We start from the raw sequence: 22,802 nt of genomic DNA on the forward strand, positions 1-22,802 counted from the left end.
AGCATTTTCATTTGAAGAGCACCAAGAGTGAAGGTGAAGAGGAAGGGGGCTCATCTGGTGCCTCGGACCTCAGTGGAGGAGGAGCCCATCCCTCGAACACTGTTTCACCTCAGCCCCTTGGCATTTTTTTTACCTGCAGGAGATCCTTGGCAGACCAGCGCCGTGCCTCGTCTGTCTGCAGGCAGCAGCTCAGGAAGTCACGCAGGGAAGGTGAGAACTGGTTGGGCTGCTGCAGCTTTGGTGTACCTTGTATGGCTATCAGGAGTTGAGGCTGGGGAAAAAAGAAACATGAGGCTCCAGCTGCTTCTTTGCCATCTGTAACTGCACTCCCCGAGCCCATTGTTTAAGCTCCACTCTGCAGGGCAGTTTCTTCCCTGGTAGAGACCCAGGGATGACTTTCCTTTACCAACCAAAAACCTAAAGCCCGATGCAGCCACAGCTTTTCCAACATTCAGCAGATCTTGCCTTGGCAGCTGATTTCATTAGTGGGAACTACATCAGCAAAAGTACATTTTGCTTCTCTGGGGATTCACACCAGTTTGACAGGCAGTTTGGAAGGGGGAGTTTGCTCTATCCATACTATTTCCAAGGCTTATTACATGAAAGGAATCTTTGCACTGCTTGTTGGTCCCTTTAGCACCACTTCCATGAAACAAAAGTAATCAGGTCTTTTTTCTCCTCTTGAAAAAAATGCAGATGCAGAATCCATCTAAATTAGACATAAATAGCAATGGAAAGAGGCCTGGGAGTCTCCATGAAAGCACCCACCACAATAGTAACAGCTCTGTGCTGGTGGTACTGAAAAAGATGGTGATCAAAGAGACACTGTTAATTTCTTCTTCAACCCAGAGGAAAATTTCCTTCTCTTTCCCCACACTCCCAGAGGTCACAAAGCAGGTTTTATGCTGTCTCTCTGCAACTGAGCTCAGCCACTGGACATGGTAGGGAGCTGGAGTCCTCACTGTCCTTATAACTGTGCAAGCCACGGATGGCCCTGCTCCTGTGGTAAAGGATCACAGCACCAGCATCAACTGCCCACGTTGGATCCCAGCCGCAGGCACCGGGTTGCAAGCTCATTAACTTGTTAAAGAACCCAGAAACAGTCAAGGGTTTAGTGTACAATTCTAACTGCAGTCGGAGAAAAACACATCCTAAACTTATCCAGGCCACCCACACACATGACTAAACAATGTACAGATGATTTGAAAGCCTGAAAGTTTTGAAGATCCACAGGATTTAGAAAAGATGGTACAATTTGGAGGAAAATTGATGTGCTTTGGTTAATAAAGGGAAAAGCAAGCAGAATTGCCTGGGCATTGCTTTGGTGGTTTTTTCTAATTTCTCTTTTTCTTTTTCTTTTTCTTTTTCTTTTTCTTTTTCTTTTTCTTTTTCTTTTTCTTTTTCTTTTTCTTTTTCTTTTTCTTTTTCTTTCTTTCTTTCGCTTTTTTCCATTTTCCATTTCCCATTTTCCTTTTCTTTTGCTTTTTTTTTTTTACTTTTCATTTTCTCTTCCTTTTCCCCTTCCTTTCCCTTTATGTCTAACTTTTTCTTTTTTCTTTTCCCTTTTCTCCTCCTCTTCCTTTTCCATTTTTTTTCTTTTTCTATAAAATTGAAACTAGGAAGATTCAATCTCCATTTTGAAGGAATTTATCATACATCCAACCATTCCACTGAAAAATTCATTTCCTTTAGAAACAGAACTCCAACATTGTTCAAAAAGCAAATGAGAAGTATCAGGCATGGCTGGAGGCCAAAATGGCAGATTTCTGAACTGGTTACCCTCCTCTTCCCTTCAACCAAGTCGACTGCAGATGCTGATGTGCTACAGGGACATTTTTAGAAGGGGACCTTGGTGGAAATGGTGCCAGCAGATGGCAATGGGACTTTGTCCAATGGCACACAGGACATGGGACAGGTGAGAAAGACAAACGAGATCAGGGAGTATTTGCACCTTACCGAATCAGGAGTTTCATTCCAGTAAGGAACTTCTTGTTCCACCATTTCGATGCCCACGATTCCAAAAGACCATACGTCCACTTTGGGGCCATATGCTTGACCTGTCACCACTTCAGGCGCCATCCAGCCAGAAGTGCCAGCCACTGAGCTCCGTCTACTCTGCTCAGGGGTGAGCTGAGCAAAGAGGCCAGAGTCAGCTGTGGAGAAAAAAACATACCACGAAAGCCAGCTCAAGTTAGGAAACCAAGCACAAGAATTCCCCACTCTCAGTCTAAGAAAGCACTATGTCATCTGCTGAAAATCTGTCCCTGTTCTGTTCCCTCAGGGCTTTAGCCAAGGAAATATGGAACTGGCCACTTCAAGAAACCCCCTCATTTTTTAGACTACCTCCAGCCTTTATTTTTCTGAAGCTTTAGACTTGTAGCTCCCTCCCTCTGGAAGGGTCATACACCAACCAATGCCCCTCTTGACTCCTTGTTCCTTGTCATACTTCTGTGCACGTTGCAACTGTGCCCATAGTTTGCAGCAGGGGCCCCTGCACTGCCACCAGCACCATTTCTGGGGAGCTGGCAGTCACTCAAAGCAGCCCCTCACCCCACGTCCCTGAGTGCTGCACCTGACCAGGAATATACTGACCCAGCTTGACAGAACCGTCAGTTCTGAGAAGGATGTTGCTGCTCTTCACATCTCGGTGGATCACATGGTTTGAGTGAAGAAAATCCAGTCCTTGCAGGCACTGAGAGAGAAAACAGAAACAGGAGGGCAAAAATTAGTGATGTGATTTCATCACACAAGAAACAGCTCTAAAAGATTCCCATTCCCCAGGGGAATGGCGAGTAATGGCAGAACACAGTGCCATTGAGAGGAAGAGTTGCTGCTCCAACACTTGCAGAGCAGGACCATTCTGAGGAAAGGCATGTCAGCTTTTGAAAGGGCAACAGCGCCTGCTGTTGTAGACTGTCCCCTGCAAACCAGGCAGGATGACTGCTGCTGCAGTGGATATGCTCCCTCCAAATGAGGGTTTGCCAAGAAAGAAAAAGTGGTGTGAAGTGGATCACTTTTGGGGTGAGAGGCTGCATGATAAAGGTTTTATTGCTGGCATCAGCACAGGCTTGGAAGTATCACATCAGTCACCTTCCTGAAGCAAACACTATTTTGTGTGACTACTGTCCTTTTCAGCTAAGGACTGTGTGAAATGAGTCTCTTTTTCTTTGCCATTCGTTTCAAATGCCACCAGCACCTTTGCTTTTACAGGCAAGGAATGCAGTGCAGACAGGCTCAAGACAAACGTTTAGAGACGCAAGGTGAAGAACAGCAAATACGAATACACGAGAGAGAGTGAGAATACAACAGCAGAAGGTAAGAGTAAAGGAACAGAGTACAGTGAGTGCAGGGGCACTGGCAGGCAGTTCCCTTGAGATGATTTTACTTGCCCATAGCATACCAGCAACACAGAAACAAAGCTTTATACAGGAAATCACTCCAGGTCTGAGCCCCTGTTTCCCAGACAATCCTGCCCAAGGCCTCTGAAGCACAGGTGGGATCCCTGACCTCCCGACTGATGGCAGCTATCTCGTCTTCACACAGGTAGGTCTTGCTGATGACATCACTCAGAGTGCCTCCATCCATGTACTCCATAACCAGCCAGAGCTGCTCGTCCACAAGGCAGCTGAAAGAAGGAAACAAGGGGTGGAGATGAACGTGCATGTTTGAAAACAACAACGTTGCTGTTGGAAAACAATAAGGGTTGTTTCCGGGTGCCTTTGTGATGAGAACAGAATAAAAGCAATAGACATTCCCTCTTGGCTGTGCATTGTTTGCAATCTGTGCAGACTCAAGGAGAAAGGCACAGCTGTGAGAAAGGAGATGTCCTCGGTGGGCAGCAAGCAAAAAGTGCAGTTTAGTAAGAGCCCAGATAAAAAGCCTGTCACACATGCTATTTCTGGAAATAAACACCTAGTCTTCCTGGCATGCATAGCAATGGAAAAGGGACAAGAATCCAAGGGAAATCCTCTCTAGGATGGTTTATCAGAACTTATAAGGTGCTGAGAAAAATTTGAGAAAAATTTGAAAAATTCAAGCCTCAATACAATGTGGAGGCAGTGAATTTACCAATAATTACCAGTTCTATTTTCTCCCAGTGACCAAAGAGGGTTTTTAACTTTGCATGCTTGCAGTATGTCAACAAACATTGCTGGGATAAAACAACAACCACTCACCTCTTTAAATAATTCACCACTCACCTCTTTAAATAATTCACAATGTTTGGGTGCTTTTTCATTTTCACGACCATGAGTTCATTGAAGTCTACTTCCTTCCTGACCAGTCCTTGAAGATTTATTTTCTTTATGGCCACCTAAAATGATGTTGAAAATCAGTAACATTAAAAGCTGGTGGCATGAGAACAACTTCTCCCATGGAGTGAGGGATTTTGCAATGACACAGCCAAATTGTGCCAACTGCCTTGTGATTAGACAACATCTGAATGGGAACAGACATTCCAACAGCCCATTTCTCTGCTCCTTGGGGGCCAGTTACAGGAAACGTGGCCACTGAGGTTTTGCCTTGTCCACTTGATAACAGTGGTGTCTCAACTATCAGCCACAAACCTCTGAGCACACTCCCTGCTGCTTTGTATGGGGTTCAGAAGAAGTCATCCATGCCTTAATATGCTGTGGATACTTCTTGGGCTATGGGAAGGGCTTAGGGATTTTAGGGACACCTTGCAGATCTCTCCCTATGTGCAGTTCCCAAGTGCAGCACTGCTGGTGGCTAAGCAGCTACCAGTAACTTTCAGATGTATTTTCTGGCAACCAGAAGTGAGAATTCAGGACTCTGAAGCTGTAGCCCCAAAGAGCAGTGAGATGCTCTAAGGCACCACCTTTGTTTTAGCAACTGAGAGCGAGTGATCACATCCTTCTCTGAAATGAACTGCTGCCCTCCGTGTCTTCCTTCTGGCAGCTGAGAAGGACAAAAACTGTCCCAAATGTATTTTGCAGGCTGGTACCAGTCTGTGTTTCTCGTGCCTTTTCAGTACATCTCTACCCAAAGCTCTGGCCACAGCTGCTCACACCAGAAGGGAAAGCCCTTGAGTACAGCAGAGTCCGTGGGGGCTGTTGACATTTACCTCTCCTCCTGTGGTAGTGTCGAGTGCTCTACAAACATCTCCAAATATCCTAGAAACAAAATAGTTGCCAAAAAGGAGAAGACATTTAGATCTTGCAGTGAAAGCCAGCCCACATGCAGGACACTGGAAGCATGGACATGTCTCTGGCAATGCCTTCTGGCCACACTTAAAAATTCTGATCAGCACTGACAATCTAACCCCAGCGTCTGAATATGTTTGCAGCTTGTCAGACTTCACACTTGGTGGATATTCCACCATCAAACACCTGGTGCATAGTTTGTAAAATTATCACTGGTTGGACTCACCCACTGCCAATATTTTCCAGTTGAACGTATTTTATAATGGGATTGTCCACCTTCACCATTCTCCCTGTGGGAAACAACATGCAAGACGTTCACTTTAATGCAGAGATCCCAGCTTCCAGGAGATACAAAAGGCAGCCCCTATGTCTGAGGCTCTGAGCCCTGTGCGATCAGCTGGCTGACAACAAGAACAACAACAACAGAACAGGAACAATAAGAAGAAGACAGGCAGCTCCGCAGCACAAGTGGCTGGCACAGAGACTGATTTTCTAGCGTCCTTCAAAGAGAGAGAGCTCTTGACAGCAGATACACAGGGAAGTACAGGGAGATACATTCAGAGGAGACAGACACCAGAAGACAACAGCTTCCAAGGCAAATAAGTTTGTCATCTAGAAACATTAAGGAGAGCTGGAAATAACAAAGCCTTTGTTTTCTTGGGGAAAAACACTGTGAGATTCAAGAAAAGGTTTCCTACTTGCTAAGATTAAATGCATCTTGGTACCTAGAATCAACTCCTCTGAACACATGCCAAGTTCAGAACAGGAGAAATATTGCCAGAGGTTCCCATCTTCTCCACCTTGCAGCAGTTTGCCAGAAGAATGCCTCTGTGTTTGTAAACCAGATCTGCTCATGCTATAACCAGTCCCAATGGGGCTTTCAGGACCAGAACCCTCACTCTTTATGAGCAGGGTGAGCTCAAAGATGCCCTTACCTGTGCCCTACATGAAGAACCACACTGCTTCTCTTCACCCTGAAGCATGGATCAATTGCTCCCATTGGACTCACCCTCTTGGCAGCACACACGTCCCCATCTTCCCAACTCAGCATGGTGGGCAAGGGCAGAGAGGACAGCAGTGCTCCTCAGGCAGCAGCATGACACACACAGCTGCCCAGAGGAGATGCTGACCCTCTCATGGGTCCAGGCCATGTGACACAGAAGCCAGCCCAGACAAGGGGCTGCTGGCTCAGGCAGCTCCGCGCTGCAGCGGCCAGGCAGCATCGGGACTCTCCTGGCTACGGAAGGCTCCAGCCTCTGCGGTCCCACCAGCCCTCAGGGCCAGGGCAGCTACCACAACAAGGCTGGCAAAGCCCAAGCATGAGCACTGACAGGCACTGATGGGAAGAATGTGATGGCAGACGCAGCATCAACTAGGCTCTGTTCTCAGCCCTACCAGGTCTTATCTGATAGCACAGCACAGGCAGTTGTTATGGGAAAGGAGCAGAATAAATGCCTTGTGCTGCAGAATCACAAAGGGCTTGATGTGTTCTAGAGACTGATCTGAGCAGGAATTCTGCCAATTGCTAAGACTCAAGCGGTCACAGCCTTCTGCTGATCCAGGAGCAATCCCTGCTTCCGCCTTCGGCAGAGAGGGAAGCTCAGGCAAACTCCAGGCAGTCCAAGGTGCCCCCAGAGGCAGCAGGAACACCCAGAGCGTTCTGTCACTGCCTCGGAGCACTGCCAGCACTTCCTGTGGGGACTCCTAAATGTCCCTGTGACACTAAACTGAGGAGGACCGTCTGGTACAGCTGTGCTGACACCTGCACACAATACACTGTCCCTCGGGTAACAAAGACACCAGACGTACTCTGTTGCTCCTGGGAGGCACTGTTGATCTCCTGTTGCTGAGCAGCAGCTGGGTCAGTGTGGGATGTGAACCAAGTGCCCCAGCTCCACTTCTCCGGCTGGGAAGCAAAGGATCCTTGGGACGGCGCTGCTGCTGCTGCAGCAGGTTCAGTGACAGAGCCTGTGTAGATCTGAGATAAGAAATGAGTTTGTGTCAGGAAGGTGGCTGTCAGAGATTGCCCCGAGGTCCCATTTCAAATGCACGCCCTTTGGAAGCTGCTGTCAGCCACATGGAGAACTGTTCAACAGGACTGGTTTGGATGTCCACTTGTAAAATCAAAGGCTGGTTTTACTTGAGTTCATAGCCAGTTTCATGTTCTGAAGGATGACTGCAGCAATGACCTCTCCACTTCCGCCCAAGGACTCCTTCCCCCCTTTTAGGCCTGCAGACACATTGCAGCTCCTCCTTCTCGTGTTCTACCTCCTTCCATGGAATTCTCTTTTCCAGCACCATCCTCGGGATGTGCTTATCTTGCAGCATCTCAGGTTGGTACAGTTCCTGTGCCTCATGCCAGCCTTGGGGTTCTTGATCGCCTGTCATTTCCTGGAAGTCTTTGCAGGCTGCCAGGTAGGATGGTGACACTTCCACCTCAAGTCAAAGAGAACAAAGCAGTCAGAGACTACAGCTTGTCCCCGTCAGCCAGGAGTAATCAGCTGTGAGGAAAGGGAAAGCACAGAACAGGAGCAGATTCACAAGGAATACAGACAGCCTGTAGCTCATATTCCAAATCTATCTGAGTGACCATGTTCACCTGCAAAAACACCTCAAGAAACAAGGAGAGCTGGCAGAAGCCAGCAGGAGTTCATTTGGATGACTGCTGGCCACGTGGCCAAAGGAGTAATCCCTCTGTCCAGACCATCAGGTGAGATCCAGCAGGCCAGGAATTGTCCTTCAGAGCAGCTGTGATAGAGGCCTCAAAGGGATGGTTTTCAGAGGCATCATTCCACCCACCTGCTGCTCTGCAGAGAAAAGGCAAGGAGGGCAGAAACCACCAGTTTGGTGACTGCAGTGGCTATTTCACTCACTTGCTTTTCAAGAGCATTTTGCTTCTGAAGGAGGAGATTAATTTTCTCTCTGTTGATTTCAATTTTTTCATCTTGCCTCTTCTCCCTCGCCTTGATCCTAGCCTCAGTTTTCTGCAGCTCCGCCTGAAGCTGTTCCTCAATGTTCTGTAAAGAACAAGAGAGAGGAAGTTTCCTGAGTGGAATGGCTGCCACTCTTTCACTCGCCTGTTTTTTTTGATTGCCCTTCTGCTGATGGAGATTCTTCTTCTCTTGGATGGTTCTCATGTCTTGCTTGTTCTTCCTCTTCACTGCCATAGTGTCACTCTGAGCTTTGGGCAGCTCTGCTTGTGGCTCTGCCTTGATGTCCTATACAGACAAATGCAGAGAAGTGACTGGAAGCTGCCATCAGGCTCAGCTTTTTCCTCTTGCAGCCTCAAAATCACATTTATTCAGCTACTTCTTTCTGCTTCCCTACCCTCCTCCACTTCAAATGTAACCCTCCTGTCCCAGTGATGATCTCTGCAGATTCCAAGGCTCTGTGCTTTCAGTGCCTCTGAGACTCCTGGCTTTCTCAGTCCCAAGAGCTCCATTTTAAGCCCCTCTTCCTGCCCTTCCCTCTGACACCTGGCAAGTCAGGCTTACCTGGCCTTTCTCCTGTGGCTCTTTCACCTGCTGCCTGAGCTGCTCTTCCTGCTCTCGGGCTGGGAACAGCTCTCCCTGAGTCTGCCGTGGCATCTCTGATAAAGCAGGCTGCTCCTGCTCTTTCTCTGGAAGGACCTGCACAGAAAGCAAGAGAAGATGGGTTTCAGCATTGTGGAATGCTTGTGGGCCAAGACTCAAGGACTGATGGCCTCACATGTTCCCAAAGCACTGCAGTGCTGCAGGCCCCCTGGATCATTCTATGCCCGTGGGGAGGCACAGATTCCAAAGTGTCCCTGGCACTGCAATCTGGGGCCATCTGGGGCTGAAGCTCCAACAGCCTCTCAGGCAGCTGACAGGGAAAGTGTGGCATTTCTCAAGGTTCTGCTGAGGGCCTCCCTCTGCTCCTGCCATGTCCTTTTTGTCTTTCAGTAGTGACTGACACCCTGCCCCCTCCCACAGCTCCATCCTGGCTCTGCAGGTGACTTCCTGGGTGAGCTCAGCCCTTGTGAGAGACACTTCTGGAGTTCATGTTCTCTTCAGGCCTGCACCAGCATTCTTGCCTTTCTCACATCCACACTCTTGTTAGATATGCATGTCATTCAGGAGATAAGGACACATGCAAAGGTCCTCTGATGGAGGTCAGAGAGCCTCTATGGCCACCTCAGTATATGGAAGAGGACCAAGGTGTTTCTTCTCCCTCTTTTGTTAACTGGGAAATTTGACCAGCAGTCACAGAAACTCTCATAAAGCCCCATTAATGAATGCACTTTACACCCTTAGGAATGCCAGTGAAGGAAACATGAGTCATGAATACATGTATGAGCAAAGTCACCAGACCTCAACTACAGCATGGGATAGTTCCACCCTCTTAGAACATGTAAAACTTTAAAGGATAAAAAGGAGGCTTCAGGTCAGAAAGGCTGGAGGAGGAAAACATGAGGGGAAAAAACAACCACCTCTGGAGGGGGAAACATCTCTGCCTGCTCAGGATCAGTCAATGGATCTTGTCTCTCCTCCTCCCCTGAAGGGATGCCTTTAGGTGAGCTTTGCATCCTCAACTGCTTTGGAGCAGAGCCAGGACGATTCAGATAGATACATAGACATACAGAGCTCCCATTTTTTAATCTCTCTTTACTATCCTTTCTGTTGCTAGACACATCAACACTTGGTGGCCAGTGCCCCAGTCAGCACAATTCTGAACTTGCTCTTCTGTTCCTTCAATAAACCACACTCTCAGGAAATCTGGAGCATTTAGGTGCTTATGGAATGCAGTCAGATCCAGAGCATTGCACTGGGAACTGCACTCTTGCAGCATTTGTGCTTGGCCAAGTGTTTCTCTTGGACTCGACCACACTGACAGTGCTAAAGGGGCTGCAATCAGAAATAAAGCCCAGCCCCTTCCAGCTCCTCTGATCTCTGAGGACCAGCAGAGGTGAGGAATGCAAGGGCATTGATTTCCTGCACAATTCCCAAGCACAACACACACTGATTCCCTGGGCTGCAAAAAGGCACAGGAGCTGTTAACCAGAAAGTGATGTGCAAGGCCCTACTTGCTGGCCTGCCATCACAACAGCTCCTTCAGCAACAACATCCTTGCCCCAAACTATGTATTCTCATGCAAAAATACTGCATCAGCCAAAACTGCCTCCTTGCAAACTAAAATTCAAGCAGAATCTCTGCCAGTCCTGGAAAAGGGCAGGAAAGGTTGAGAAAAAACATCTTTGTTTGCTGGAAAGAGAGAAATTGCACAGGGCTTCTCCTTCTCACAAACAAATACAAAAACAAAAATATGAAAGTTTCACCTAGTCCAGTGTCTAAAGTTCTTAGATGCAGTGAAGGGATGTTTTGCAGCCCTTGAGGTGAGCACTGGATCTATGGATCTATGGTAGGGATCTATGGAAGTGTGCCTGAAGGTCCCTCACCAGCTTCCCGTTGTCCAGGCTAAAGCTCCCTCAGCATCTTCTCCTTGGCCTTGTGCTCCACACCCTTCCCCAGTTCCCATGTCCTTCTCTGAACACGCTCCAGCCCCCCAAGGACTTTCTGCTTCAGAGGGGCCTGCAAGTGGACACAGCACTCCCAGCTATGGCCGCAGCACTGCCCAGCCCAGGGAGATGGTCACTGCCCTGCTCCTGCTGCCCCACTGCTGCTGACACAGGCCAGGATGCCCTTGGCCTCCTTGGCTACCTGGCCAGGCGCTGGCCCATGTTCAGCTGCTCTTGACCAGCACCCCTGGGTCCTTTTGGCCCATGCAGCCCCCAGGCACAAAGAGTCTTGTTTGACTTCAAATAGAGCACCCAGAATTTCAAGGTGTACATCATGGTTTGAGCATTACAAGACAGCAGTCAAGGACTTGCAGCTTTACTCCCACTCGAGGCTCCAATGCAGTTTTCAAATGCAGTTTTCAAAGTAGACTACACAATAGAAAGGATCAACAAACACATGCAGTCTCTGGCTTTTTCCTCAGAAGAAGGGTTCAGAACTACACCATTTGGGGTTTTTTGCCACATGGGACACGAGTGGCCTCCCACAGCTTCATGGACAACACCATCATCTCCTTGCAGCTTATCAAGAGCCAAAAAACAGGCAGACTCAGAGCACCTGTCTGCTCTGCTACTGGCTGCTCTGCCTGAAGAGCTATAAGAACAACCTGGCAACAAAGGCACCAAAATCCCTGACTTCAAGCAGCAACTCTGCATCCCCAGTGTGTCTCTGAAATACTCCCAAGTGAGCACACCCAAGAGGTTTGCAGGGACAAAGCACCACAAAGAGCTTGTGTGGTCAGATCAACATTATTTGTGCCTGCAGCTACTTGGCCGGTCTGTGGAGGGGGACAGGACTCTCCAGGCCACAGTGTCTCCTGTGTATCTGAGAAGGCTGAGCACAGTGTCTTTGACATGCTCCCTGCTCTGAGAACAGAGAGCCTTCATGCTCAGGCTGGCCCCTACCAGAATGCCAGGAAGCTGGGGCCTAAACATGACAGATCAAAGCCCATTTTCCAGCTCTCACAGGCTGCAAGAAATCGCTGCGTCCTGGCAGGACTCCAGCACTCAGCATCCTCAGCCAGCAACAGCAAGTGCTGGCTGGTCAGAAACTTGCCACTCTGCCTTGCACTGAAGGCAGCACCAGCCACAGCTGGCACTTACTGGCTCAGAATGTTCAGGCTGTGGTGTGACCACAGCTGCACCCTCGTGGTCATACTGCTCAATTTGCTCCTCTTTGGCTTCTTCTCCAGGAGCAGAGGGAGCCGGGGCAGAGACCACTGTTGGTTCTGTGATCTGTGGACAGACAGTAGTGTGAGGGACAGGCCATTATCTATCATTTATAACCTCCTTTCTATTCAGCACTTATTTCTATTCAGCTATATTTCAATAACAAGCTCTACTAAGGACAAATCAGAAACTTTGATAGCAATGGGATTCTAAGTCACTCTGACTTAATTAAAATGGGCTAATTCAGCTGAACCACGGATTTCTCTGCATTAAATATTCCACCCTGGCTACTATCAAGAAGCAACATTCTCTCTGCAAAACTGAGCTTTTCATTCCTTGAGAGCTCTGAACTGGAAAAGTAGGAAGTAACCAGCAATGCCTTTGCTATTGCTGCTGCAGACATGGAAATGGCTTTTCTTTCAGCCTGCCCAGGTGGCCCTCAACACTCTACTGCCACAGGCCAAGCTGACAGCTTGCTCCACAATTCTTAAACACCACAGACATGAAATGTTCCTTTCTCACTCACCTCAGGATCTGCACCTCTGAATACATGGATCAGGTGGCCTGTAGTGGGCAAGGGAAAATGAACCAGATGCTGTGAGAAAACTGCCTTGGCTGGAGAATCCCGCAGAAGAGAAAAAGTCAACCCAAACACAGATTATTTTCCTTTCTCAACATCCTTCCAGGACACATTTCATTCACACAGCCAGCAAGAGATCAGGACCATATTCTTGGATGTACCTACACTCTGGACTTTAGCCAGTAAATGAATACAAGCACGATCAAGAAAATGCAGATTGTTCTTTAACACTCAATGCTTCTGTTCTGTCCAACAGAAAACACAGCTTTTGTTGTCTTGTCTTTCCGGTATGTTTTTTTAAAAAAGAAATTGCATGTACTAATTCCCATTAAGTTGCTGAAAAGAGTTGCCCAGAAAAGCTTCCCCAAAATCCCCCTGAGCCCTGACAGTTCTATTGTAGAAGAGCACAGCAGCTGCTCTGGGGTTCTGGAGTAGACACTCACTGCTTTGGAGTTTGCATTTTACTGCAAAGGAAATCTCTATCTTAGCAAGCAGTCAAGGGTTATGTTAGGCAGTCAAATCCCTTCATGACAAAATTTAGAGTGAAAGAAGCTTTCACTCAGTTCTGGGGAGAATTGCTAAGTCTGTAGAAGGCCTTCTAAGAAAGTCTTCATTTACATTTTCAAAGCTGTCTTGCTAGTCCCAGGAAACTGAGGAAACGACAGATTCTGCTGCCACAGACTCTCCCGTGGAGGGAACAGGACCTCTGCAGGTTGCCTTGCAAATGCTGCCCCTGTGGCTACAGTAATCCCCTTGTAACTGAACATTTTGACAGGGGCTTTACCAAACCAGTGGTACCCTAGTGCTCTTTCTGTTTCAAAATAACTCAGGCACTAAGAAAGAGCAAGAAGACATACAAAAGCCAGGTTCAGGTACACCCAGGGAAAACCTCTACTTACGTGCCAGGTTAGTCAGGTAATAGCCGGAATACCAAACGCCGTAAGCTGTGAAAGCTGCAGCAGCAAGTTGCTCAATCATTGTAGCACTGCTGTGCAGATTTGCTCCAACACTAGAAAAAACAAGGCTTTTGTCAGTGCGCAGATCCCACTGACAAATGCCGCAACCAGGAGGATGCTCCTGTCCTGAGCAAGCCTTAGGGCTGCTCTGACCCTGAGGCCTTCCGTGCACCAAGACAACCTTCTGATGTCACCATGACCACATGGCAACCATGCCCTGACATCACAATGCAAGCACTCTATATTGGCCTGTGAATTTATGCAGAGCAATAACCAACCTTCCGTACATCAAGCGCAAAATAGCCGGGGAAGTTCTCCTCTGTCACCAAGCAGCATAAATTCCCCTGGTGGGCCAAACCTTGTTGTTCAAGGGATCCGAGAGTGACTCCAGGAATGCACCAAGCACCTACAGCCTGTACCCCAACTGAGCACTCAGATGGGATCCAAGCAAAGGAAACTAGACCAAGAAAATGGCCCAAAGTATTGCACAGAACCAGGAGAGAAGGCACTGTTGGCGTAACAGCTGAAATAATTCCTAACAAATCTCCCACATATTTGCACATTTATTGGATTTGCCCAGAACTCCTGAGCATGTACATCTCTGCTTTTGTTCCCTTTTGGAAACAGTCAAACTGGTAGCATTTGCCCACCAGCAGGAGCTGCTCCAAGTTCGGAACGCGACTGGTGGTGCTGATTTCCAGAGGCTTCTGTGTCCCAGGAGAACATAAGGAAGGAGTGGGTTGACAGGCGCTGGCGCTGCTGCTGCTCTATGCCAGAGAGCCCCAGCTGGGCAGGTCACGGCACTGCAGGCTCTTTCTCCTGCCAGAGCTGGGCACGCCTGGGAACAAGGCGTGGCAACTTGAGGGGAAACCAAAGGCTTTGTGGGAGCTGCATTGCTCGGCACACACCCAGGCCATCTGCGGCACAGAACCTTTGTCCTCCAAAATGTAAACAAGATGGAAACTGCTGGAAATGGTTTCATTTCAACCATTATTTAGGCTTCAATAGAAATTACCAAAATGAAAGTTATCAAGCATGGCCCAATCCACACTGCCAGGATTAGAATGGAGGCATTGTTTTATTTCAGTGCTGGGTGCATGTGGAATCACTTCCCTGAAACATGCACACCCACGTGTTTATATCCATGGAACTAAGACATATTCATTGTTTTGATCAAATCTACAGGCTTAACTTTCACACAAAGTATTGGAAATATTTAAATCACTCTAAATCACAACAATTATTGACATTTAGAGGAGTGGTCTCAAGGGTCTGGTGGTCATTTGGGGAACATCCCATTCCTGAAATTCTCCTTCCATGGTTAAGAGCCTACTAAAGCCACTTTCTTCTCCTTGAATGCATTGCAGCTACATCCTCAGTTGGCCCACTCTCTTTATTCTCAAGGCTAAGATACCCACTTGAATACATCAATCACTGGTGTGAGGGAATGCAGGACTAAGCACTGTCTGTTAAAGCTTAAGGAATTCACAATTTGTTGCAAGTAAGCACTTCCCCAACACCTCTCTCTGTTTTTTCTGGGAATCAAACAGAAGCATTTTGTGACCACTGAGCCCAAGACCGCCTCCAACTCTCCTGTCACCCACCAGCCCTTCTCTCTTCACAAACAGCAGGTCCAGCAGTGCCTTCCCTCACTAGCTCAGTCACCAGCTGTGTCAGAAGTTCACACTCCAGGAACATCCTGGACTCTGTTCTCTGCTGCACTCTATTTCCAGCAGACATCCCCACCCTGTTCCATACCACTTGCAGAGCCCTGCACCTCCTTTCTATGGGCACCTGGGAAGGGGGGCCCTCAGAGAAGAGCTGCACCCGCTGCACTGGGCAGCAACCAAAACCCCCTCAAGTCACAGCTGTAGGCCTGTATCTGCACAGGATGCTCTGGCTGCCTCACTCCTCATGGGCTTTTGGCTGGAAATTTCTATCTCATGCAGAAATGCTACTGCTGTGCAAACAACGGGCCAGTGAGCTGTATCCCAAAGGCACTGCAGTGTGGGGTTGATGAAGGAAGAAGACCCTTCCTCAATTCCTAACCATACCAAAGCCACCGTAAATGGAAGTTTTCATCTTCAAAAAGTGAATGCAGAGCTTATTCACAGGGTGACAAGGTGTGGAGTTGAGGTTTGGTAGAGTTTTGATTCTGAGTCCTACTCAGGCTGTAATTTGCACATTTATTTTAAAATGTTTTTTAAAAGGCTGTGCAGTCTTATGGATTTGTTCTAATACCGAAATAGCTATATGAAATGTACTGGCATTTTAATTACATCCAAACTGATTAGTCTGTAAAAGCTTTCCAGCAGAATAGCCACTAAATAAGAAAGGAAAAGGTAATCTGTGGACTGCTGACTGCAAATTTCTACTAAACTTACCAGATAATGAGGCATTTTTTGTTAGATCATAGACCAAATTAATTCCTGTGGATAACTTGATTTCTATAGACCTGTTGATTTCAAAGTAAAACTGTCAGCACATACTAAATGGAAATCTGAATACTCAGTTCCATGAGATCTAATATTAGATATTCATTGTTCACCATATTAACAAAATTAACAAAATTAACATTCTGGCTATATTTTTTACTTAAAATCAGCTCTTCTCTACTCTTTGTAACACCAGAAAGAGAGTTTATAGCAGTGGGAACCATGGGTTGGTAGGGCATTGCAGAAGTGTCAGCACTAAATGTTCACATTTACCATGGCATCACTTCTTGCCTTTAATCCCAAGCTACAGCTTAGTTCCCACAGTACAGATTCACACTTGTAGTCTGTATTTGCAGATGGTTCTTACTTCCCTGTCCAGAAAAAAATCATGTTTGGATCTCAAATCCAAACAAAAAAGAGGGGAGAGTCAGGTTCTGGATAGGTGTAGCAAGAACTATGAGGGGGTTTTTGCAAATATGTTGAGAAGTTGTTTGTACATACTGCAAAAACAGCAGATGAAAGACATGCACTCTGACTTGCAAACTGAGGTTTGCCTATTCTTTCTGGATTGATTTCTTGAGGGCAGATACTGAACCTAATCAGTAAGAAAATCAAATCCACAGGGTTAGTTTGGAGAATATTGTAAATTATTCTGTCATGGTGCCTTTTGCCTAAAAGTTCTAGCTGTCATCTTATCAGAGTAATTAGAGGAGATAGAAGCAATCACAGTGTGCCTATGTAGACAGATCTTTCCCAGGAGTAATCCATGAAGCTGTGCTGGCAAACCCACACCAGCAGCTGTAGCCACACAGTCATAAAGAAGAGAATATGCATTTGTGCTACACGTGGACAGCTGAAGATGCTTCTGCTGAGCTGATTTTTGTCACTCCTCACCACAGATGAGACCTTGTGGTGGGTCTCCAAGAAGTCAGGGCAGTGAATATGCTGCCCAAATAAAGTTAGTCTAGCAATACATAGACCATGGAGCCTGAGGAAGCCAACAGCTGTGGGAGATTTAATTTTTCTGTATCTTTATTTTAACTAATGTAGTTATCATGCTGGCATGGTAGCATGGAGGAATGTTTTAGAAAGGTCTTGGGAATGGTAAACTGAGGAAAACGATACATTTATGTATGCCCCATTGTTTTAGAAAGGCCTTGGGAATGGTAAACTGAGGGAAAAGATACATTTATGTATGCTCCACTGTTTCGGGAAAGTCCCGCTTCAGCATTCCTCTGTAGACCCCCTTCTCCCCACCCCTGAGCAGTTCCTATTGGACCTGGCCCCTGGGGTGGTTCTGATGTGCCTTAGCTGAACACTGTCTCTATTGTTTAAGACCTTATCGCTTAATTTTGCTGTATAAAACTGTATCTGGGCAATAGCCCGGGGCCTTTGGTCCCTGCAACACTTCAGGCAATACAATCTCTCTGGACAAGCATACCCTTGGTCTCTCTTGGTCTCTTTATCTCGAATCCTAGCGGCGACTGAGGCAACGCCGCAGCTCGGACCGTGCTAACCCAGACGCTGCCTGGTAAGCCCAGGGCAGCAGGACCGCGGAGAACCCCGGCCCCGAGAGGGGACAGCTAGCCGGAGGGTCCCGGGGGGCTGGGGAGGGACGGGGGACAGCTCCAAGGAACCCCCTAAAGCAGCAAGTAGCAGTCCAAAGAGAAGCAACAAACTAATTTAATGCAGTCTATTATTTAAATAATGGAAACTTTTGGCATACAATTGTCTGGGAGGTTGGTCAGTCTTCCATTCATGACTCCTCTGAAAGCATCACTCCAGTGTTTTTTTCAGTAACTCTTCCAGCATCATGGCTCACACAGCATTTCTTGCAGCTCTGGGGCTCCTGGTCAGTGGTGGGATGTGGGGTCAGGGAAAGGCACCAGGAGAAGAGAACAGTGGGCAGAGACTGTGCCAGAGAAAGATACATTTGTTTCCTCTCATTTGACTCAATGTCTGCAGGAACCCTAGTTCTGCTGATGGGGTGACCTTGTGCAGGGCAGGGCAGAGTTTGGGGCCCTGGGTCCTTCCTCTCTGTGGGACACCAGGGTGTCCTTGGTAAGCAGCCCCTGTCCCAGCCAGGAGCAGAGGTTCTGTGAGTTCTGCCCTGGGCAGAGGGACCAGCTACTGTTGTGACCTCCTGCTGCGAGTCCTCCGGGGCAGGTCTTGCCCCGCAGGGATGGGCACAGGCAGGGGGTGGCTGCAATGGAGGGTGGCTTCCAGTGTGCTGTGTTGGTCTACATCGGAGCCAACAGGGCTTCTGGAAGGAGTCTCCTCTTGTGAGCTGCTGGAGCTGGAGCTGGCACTGGTCACAGAGCTGTTGTTCTCATCCCTGACAGGACCAGAGCACAGCAGCCTCTGGGCCTCCTGGCTGCACTGGCCCACAATGACATTGAGGAGGCCATGGACCAGAGGTTCAGTATGTATGTCAAGGAGGAACTGCAGTACTGGCACCAAGATTTTGGCAACTTGAGCATAGGCACAGAGGGCGTGTAGGATGCTGCACCATTGAAGAATATATCACGCTCCAGCACGGTGTTGATGAAAGGAGGCAGAGATCTCTGAGGTTTGCTCTTGGGGAAAGAGGTTTATTGGGGGTGCAGGAAGGTCCTGCCTCATGCTCCCAGGCGCAGCACGTGGCCGGGCCTGAGAGGGTGGGGCAGGGGAGAGACAAAAGGAGGGTCTAGGAGAGGGGAAGCTCCAAGGGAGGGGAAGTTCCAAGAGAGGGGAAGAGGTTCCAAGAGACCACGTGGCCCCTCAAAGCCTCCTTATCAGGGGCTTCTGGGTGGGTTGGAATAAGGCATGGGCCAATGGGGTTACAGACATTTGATGCTTGAAGGGAGGGATAGAGGTGTGGGGTGAACCATATATCTTTTGGGGGGTGGGATGGAACAGTCCATTTCACCCCAGGACCCATCCAAAGGCAGGGGTGTCATCCGGCTAGCTGGGAGAACTGTTCTCATCCTAGCTGTATTATTTATGAACAATCATATTTATCTATCATCTGCAACACACCATGAATTCTTTAATTAGCCATCTCTGGTCCTGGCATATTCCCTCCATCTTCTGGTGCAGCCAGGGCCATATTTGGTCCAGTAGATGACATTGTTCTTTGAAAAATTTGGCCCACACCTTGGGCAGGAGGCCATCCACAGACTCTTCCCTCCTGCTCAACTGGGGACAGTGCTTCCTGCGGGGAAGACGGAGCGGACATCACAAGGTGATGGGGGCTGTTTTTGGCAAGGGGGCAAGGCCCTCTCCCTGATGGACCCTAGCAATTGTTTGGGGAAGGTGATGGCCAATTGTATGTGGTCCTGTTCATCCTACTCAGAAAACCTGACAGCTTCTGTCATTCTTCTGCAGAGTGGGCATGCTGGATTTCTCTTTGCCCATTGCAAGATGCAGCCCAGGCAGAACTGGTGGTGACAGGGCAGAGAAGAATTCACATCCTTCTAAGTGTCCTGCCAGATGGGGCAGCTCAATTCTGTCCCCATGGCCATGTCTGCCTGTCGCAGCAGGAGAGAAGAGCTGAGGAACATGAGCTGCTCCCATCAGCAATCTTGCTTGGCAAGAGCCCAAGCTCAAGTCAGACTGGTTCAGGCTCTGCCAGTGCCCAAATATAAACAGAAAGGGATGTTGTATCACAATCCATTCCTTGGTGAAGTAGCTCATAGCAGCCTCAAGAGGCACCTCAGGCACTGTCCTGGGTTGTAAGATAAGCTTGTATTCTATTTGACATCTGTTGAAGGCAAACCTGTTGGGCAGGTTTTGTTATCTCTCCCAAAGACAATGTTTTGCCCCGTAGAGGCAATGGTTTGTTTATACACTATTGACTGACTCACTGCCAGGCTGGTAAATGTAACACCATCCTATTGTGAGGGGTCCCACCCAGAGGGGGAAGCCAAGCACTCTATTATTGTATAAAGGGGTAGCTTTTTGGGGAGAGAGGGAGCTGGCTCTCTCTCTTCGCGGGATTCCCAGAGAAGCAGCTCTCTTTGGCGGCACTCGCAGCGAAGCAGCCGGAGAGCGCTGAGGCGACGGCGGCGGAACTCGGAGGCAACCCCGGCGCAGAGGAAGACCGGCCCCACTGCCGCCAGATCTTCAGAGGAAAACTATACCCTTCAAAAGATCACCACTGCAGCTGCAGTTCATCAACCACTGCAAGGGGAGCAATCATCCCAGCAGGACTGCTACTGGCACCCCAAATCCTCAGGTTGTGGACTTTTTCACTGGTTTTGTTTGTACCGATTGCATTTGCCTTTTTAAATTGTTGTCTAGTTTTCTCCTAGTAAAGAATTGTTACTCCCATTCCCATATCTTTGCCTGAGAGCCTTTTAATTTAAAAATCCTGGTAATTCAGAGGGAGGGGGGTTTGCCGTTCTCCATTGCACAGGAGGCTTTGCCCTCTTTCACAGACTCCTGTCTTGTCGAACCAAGACAGATTTTGGCGCCCAACGTGGGGCTCGAGGGCATTGAGAGGGAAAAAGGATTAACAGTTCTTAAGTAATTTGTTTTTTTGTTGTGTGTAAAAACATCTTCAGCATCACCATGTGGTCTAGTTTACCTTGGTTTGGGTGGCATGTGATCGTAGCTATACTTTTCCCATTTGCAGACCCTTATCTAAAAATGGGTCCTATAACTAAGGCTACGGTGTCTGTTATCAAGTTTGACTTCTGGGTTAATTGGGTGAGGAATTCATGGATCTTTAATTTCCTCTGGAAGGCAGGTACATGGATTCATAGCTATCACACGTTAACTGTATGTTTTTGGGGTTACTTTAATAACGGTACCTACTGCGAGGAAATAGCACCTGGGCAAACTTTCTCCCAACCTTTTAACCATCTTTTTGGGTCTGCTCCACCAGTTCTCAAAGGGTTAAGATCCTTTCTAAGTGCTAATGATACCATACAATGGGTGGTGTTGCTGATAGTCCTGTTATATTTAGCATTCAGAGATAAGGGAAGATTAACCTGGATAACTACCCTCACACCTACACCACAGACTCGAGATGCTGCTGCTCCAGAGCCTGACCCTGCACCACAGCCCACCTCAGAAATGAACCGCCCAGATTGGGTGAGGGTTCTGGTTAAGGAGATACGAGAGATGCTGAAGGAGTGCATTTCCCCAGCTGGTGAGAAACCGGCCCTTTGCCTTGAGGAGGGACAGTCTAATAGTACAGCTGTGGAACCCACAGATGTTACAGCTGTCCAGGTTCCAGCTGAACCACAAAGGCAGTCACGGTCAGCAGCAGTGGCCCCGGTAGAAACAAGGAAGTCTAAGGTGAAAGCAGAGCACCCTGCAGATAGGGACAGGAATGGAGGAACCTCACAACCCACAGGGGAGCCAGAGATTGCTATCATCACCGAGTCCCTGACGTACGAAAGTCTTCGTAATCTGCATAAAGACATTGTGCGACGAGGGCGTGAGGCTTATGCTACCTGGCTACTCCGGGTTTGGGATCTTATGGGTACAGGCATGCAGCTGGACGGTGGTGAGGCAAGGAACTTGGGACCCTTGACCCAGGACTCGGGTATAAATCAGGTTTTTGTAAGGGAACCAGGGTCCCTTTCTCTCTGGGAGCGGCTCTTAATGAGTGTCAGGGAGAGGTTTGTCCACAGAGAGAGAATGCAAGAGCACCATCATAGAATGCGCTGGAAGACCCTCGAGGAAGGGATCCAACAGCTGAGGGAAGTGGCAGTATTGGAGGTACTCTTTGGGAGGGATGGACGACACAATAATGACCCTGACAAGGTCAGGTGTACGGGACAAATGCTGTGGAGTCTGGCAAATCTGGGGCCATCTCAATACACCACCTTCATTGCAACAATCAATGCTGACGCCCACCGGGAGACAATAGGTTCTGTTTCCAACAAACTTAGGAATTATGAGAGTATGATTAATGGCCCAATGCAGGCTCATATCTCAGCCGTGATTAAGGAGTTTAAAGAGGAGATGAGGGAGGAGATAAGGAAGGTTAATACAGCACCCGTGAGAGTCACAGGCCCCAGAATCAGCGCCCAACAATCCCCAGCTAGAGAGAGAGGGTACACCCCAAGGGCTAATCTGTGGTTCTTCCTGCGTGACCATGGGGAAGACATGGGGAGGTGGGATGGGAAACCCACTTCTGTCCTGGCAGCACGGGTCCGTCAACTTAAGGAGGGAAACTCTAACCGGGGGAGTTCCACCAAAGTGAAGGTAGCCTCAAACCTCCCGTGACCAAGCTTGTGGGTACGATCTGTCAGACCCCCTTGAAGGGACCTCTAGTATGTATGCCCAGGAAAGGAATGATAACCAGTGTTAGAGGGGCCCTGTCTCTAGCCAGGGAGAGGCACGGGAAAACCGGAACTTCTGGACAGTGTGGATCCGATGGCCTGGCACATCAGAGCCACAAAAATATGATGCTTTAGTTGATACTGGTGCACAGTGTACTCTGATACCATCAGGACATGTGGGGGCAGAGCCTGTTTCCATTGCTGGTGTGACAGGGGGATCACAACAATTGACTCTGGTGGAAGCCGAGGTGAGCCTGACTGGGAAGGAGTGGAAGAAACATCCTATAGTGACTGGCCCAGATGCTCCGTGTATCCTAGGCATAGACTTCCTCCGGAATAGATATTACAAAGACCCAAAGAGACTCAGGTGGGCTTTTGGAATAGCCGCTGTAGAGGCAGAAGACATTAAGCAATTGAACACCTTGCCTGGACTGTCAGAAAACCCCTCTGCAGTAGGACTCTTAAGGGTGGAAGAACAACGCGTGCCAATTGCGACCTCGACAGTGCACCGCCGGCAGTATCGGACGGATCGAGATGCCGTGATCCCCATCCACAAAATGATTCGGGAGCTGGAGAGCCAAGGGGTGGTCAGCAAAACCCACTCACCCTTCAACAGCCCCATCTGGCCTGTGCGCAAATCTGACAAAGAATGGAGATTGACTGTGGACTATCGTGGCTTAAATGAAGTGAC

The sequence above is a fragment of the Lonchura striata genome, chromosome Z (genome assembly GCF_046129695.1).
Source record: "Lonchura striata isolate bLonStr1 chromosome Z, bLonStr1.mat, whole genome shotgun sequence".
Classification (NCBI taxonomy): Eukaryota; Metazoa; Chordata; class Aves; order Passeriformes; family Estrildidae; genus Lonchura; species Lonchura striata.